General features: G+C 34.9%; 1 non-coding gene across 1 annotated transcript; it reads right to left on the bottom strand.

The window, feature by feature from the left end:
• Nucleotides 1-3,333: 3,333 nt before the first annotated feature.
• Nucleotides 3,334-3,440, bottom strand: LOC131232187 (small nucleolar RNA R71). The gene has a single exon (XR_009164804.1). It is a non-coding gene; the product is annotated as a small nucleolar RNA R71 (small nucleolar RNA).
• Between the last annotated feature and the right edge of the window lie 546 nt (nt 3,441-3,986).

The raw sequence follows: 3,986 nt of genomic DNA, 5'->3' as shown, positions 1-3,986 counted from the left end.
GCATACGAGAATGTGAGAATTTACAAGGACATAATGAAGGTGTTTCATGACCAGCACATTCTTCGTAAATCATTCACACCAGGTCAAAAAGTCCTTCTGTATAACTCTTGACTACATCTTTTTTCGAGAAAACTCCGATCTTGTTGGATCGGTCCTTTCACGATTAGTAATATCTATCCTCATGGGGCCATTGAGATAAAGAATCTAACAAATAGTAATGTTTTCAAAGTGAATGGACATTGTTTAAAGTCGTTTGTTGAAAAATTCAATTCAGAGGACATGTCCATTCCTTTGATTGATCTTGTTTATCAGGATTAACCTCCTAGCCTGACGGAGGTGTAGTTGGGTTTATTGCTTTCATAGAATTTAACATTAGGATAGTTTTCTTTTAGTTTGTTTTGTATTTTGGCTAACCCATCTTCACGTTGAGATCCTTGGAAAAAGCCTCAAAATTCCTTCTTCAGGTACTACCTTTCAATCACTTCTCATTTCTTTTCATTGCCTCCTTTCATATTACATGTTTATCTCTTTTACATTGAAGAAAATGTAGATTTTATGTTGGGGGTGTGGATTAGGTAAACTAATCAATACTTTATTAGCTTATGAGTAAAAACTGTTGAAAATTTTCAATTTTTCAAGTTAAAAACCTATTTGGAAAATGATAATTTATGGACTTAAGAATGACTTGAGTATGATGATAAGGTAGAGAGTGAATTTTAAATTGGTGGAGTTTGATCAACTAAGTAGCCTATCACCTACAGTTCTTACACTCAATTAATTAAGAGGAAGTTTAGATATCATGTTAATCTAAATCACAAAGACATGATCATTCTACCTTCTATGATTATTGCTAAAATTTCTGATTGATAACATGTGAATCACTGATAGATGGTGAAAATTGAGTCTAGAGAATTTTATCCACCTTAAAAGATGAAAAGAACCAGTTAAATAAACAGTGAGATCGACAAAAAGATTATGAAAAAGAATAGAAAAAGAATGAAAATGAAAAGACTGAATGAATACAAGTGACCGTTGATATAAAATCAAAATTGAAAAAAGAAGGAGAAGGGGATAAGTTTGGAATCAGTACTTGATTATTCAATACATCTTGAAGTGATGAGCATGGCTAACGTGATGAAAAGATAGTATTTTTAGGAAGTAAGTTGTTTCACTGAGCACATTAAAAAACTTGATATATGAACTTATACTCTAATGTAATTGATAAAGAACCTATTTGACTGATTGCTTATATGATTCGGCCCTAGGTTTTCAAAATCCCAATTTCCCGTCTTAATTATACTTGTTCATACTTGATTACACAAACGATTGATTTCTAAAAAGGTTTGAACATTGAGAAGTGAAGATTACTTCACACCTGTTTTGCTTGGGACTAGGAAAATGTTGGTTGGGGAGTGTGTTGAGTGTTAAATATTACATATTTTCCCACATTTATATCTTGGTTTTATGAACATGATAATGCTTAATGGTATATTTTATACATGTTTATATTGCAAGGTGAATTTAAGAGCGTGGATTGAAAAGAATGATAAAAGCATGGATTTGATGCTTAAGAATCATCAAGGCAATGGATGGATCTTAGGAGACTAAGATTTAAGATTTCGTGTCCCCAAGATTCAAGAAAACCAAGTGGAAAAGGAAGTTGATAGAACAAAGTTTAGCAATTCACCTCATTGTCCATGTCATCGACCACAGTTCGATGATATCGAAGCCAATGTTCGATGACATGAACACAGATCAATGACATCGAATAATTGCATGGAAATCGAGTTAGTTGCTGGACAAATTGAAGACATTTCTCGATGGCTCGAGGACCTATTCGATGACTCGAAGATCTGCTCGATGGCATTGAATATAGCTCGATGACATCGAATAATTACATGAAAATCATGATTGGTTGTTGGACATATTGGGCGCAATTCTTGATTACTCAAAGTCTCTATCGATGACATCGAAGACCTGCTTGATAACATTGAATCTCATTCGATGGCATCAAAATTTCTGTGGATATTGGAACAACTCATTGGAACTTTCTAGACACATTCTCGATTGATTAAAGATCAATCGATGACATTAAAGCCCAGTTCGATGACATCAAAGGTATGTCGATGACATCGAAGGCGTTAAACAGACTACGTAAATTTAAGGCGGTTTTAAGGTCGGTTTGTGGAAATTCTAAGTCGGTTCGTAAGGAGGCATTTCAAAAGTATAAATAGGAGTCCCTAGGACATTCCTAAGCATCATCTAGGGTTTGAGGAGTGCAGAAAAAGGGTAGAGAGACGTTGCCAAGAGTCTTTCTTCTTCTTCCTTAGTTTGTTTTTATGCTTTTCTTAAGAGTTCTTAGTTCAATTATGTCTATGGTTGGCTAAATCTCTTAGTTAGGGCTAAGAGGTGAAGCTTGTAGCATGATTGGGATGTTTTCTTTACTTTAATTCATGTTTTATGTTGAACTTCATTAATTTCTAGTTAATTTTAAGCAATACTTTCAATTTTGAATGGTTTATTGTGACTCAAATTATAGTAGATCTGTAATAGCTTTGAGTATCTTCTTTTCTTATTATGAGATTGTTAGATTGGTTAATCCCATTGTTTGCGATTGTCTCCTGAGCATGGTTGTGTGATCGAATTGCTTCCAAAATCCACAATCATCTTCCATTGAGACTAGATCAATGAGAAATTTAGAGATTTAATTATCTCTCTTTCCAATTGGATAAGATAGGACTCTGATTCCAATTGGATCTATTGAATCAAGTAAGGTAGCATCCCAAGAGCTATAAGTGGATCCTTGGCACCCTAATTCTCACCTTTAAATTCACAAGTATCAATTACTTTATTCAAAATTACTTTCTCAAATATTTTATATTTAGGTTTACATCTTTTTCTAGTTCTACTTCTAGTTACCTTCAGAAATGTACAAGTTCAGTCCCTGTGGATTCGACCTCGGTCTCACCGAGATTATTACAACATCACGACCCTACACTTGGGGTTGTGAACAGTAAGCATACCATCTTACATGATCTTTCGAGATAATGTAGGACATATGGATATCAAGCCAGGAGTGATCCAACTCATTCAAAAGTTCCATGGACTTGAATCTAAAAATTCATATCTACACATTAAAGAGTCTGATGAGATAATAGCCACTTTACACTTTCTAAATGTGTTTAAGGACACAATCAGGCTAAAACTCTTTCCTTTCTCCTTAAAAAGAAAAACTAAGACATGGTTGCACTAACTACATCCATGATCGTTTGGCAGATGGAACGACATGACAAGGGAGTTCATTAAGAAAATTTCCCATATCATAAAACAAACAGCCTCACAAAGTTGATCATGAACTTTGCCCAAAAGGAAGATGAAACATTCTTCCAATGTTGGGAGTGGTTCAAGGATCATGTCAATTCATGCCCACAACACGGTTTTGAAACGTGGCACATAATAAGTTTCTTCTACGAAGGATTGACATCTTCCACGTGCCAAATAGTCGAGACGATGTGCAATGGGGAATTCATAAACAAAAATGTCGATGATGTGTGGGATTACTTTGACAAACTCGCTGAAAACACATAATCATGGGACATCTCCCCAAGACCTAGCACCACTTCTAAGGCTACTCAATAAAAGGAGAAGGGCGGAATCTATGTTTTGAAAGAGGAAGATGATCTAAAGGCTAAAGTGGCTAGTCTCACAAGGAAAATCGAGGCTATGGAACTTAAGAAAGGTAAGGCTAAGGAAGTTGTCTGTGGTATTTGTACCTGTAACATACATATAACTGAAAATTGCCCAAAAATTTCTATTTTTCAAGAGATGTTCAATGAGCATTCAAATGTCCTAAACAATTACCAAATGCCTTTCAGAGGACCCACCTCCATTACATGTAATTCCAGTTAGAGGAATCATTCAAATTTTAATTGGAGAAATGAACAAACTACTACTCCTCAAGGAATCCCTAACCAACTCTTGAATCA

This window comes from Magnolia sinica, chromosome 17 (genome assembly GCF_029962835.1).
Source record: "Magnolia sinica isolate HGM2019 chromosome 17, MsV1, whole genome shotgun sequence".
In the NCBI taxonomy this organism is placed as follows: Eukaryota; Viridiplantae; Streptophyta; class Magnoliopsida; order Magnoliales; family Magnoliaceae; genus Magnolia; species Magnolia sinica.
This window is presented reverse-complemented; position numbering and strand designations above follow the sequence as displayed.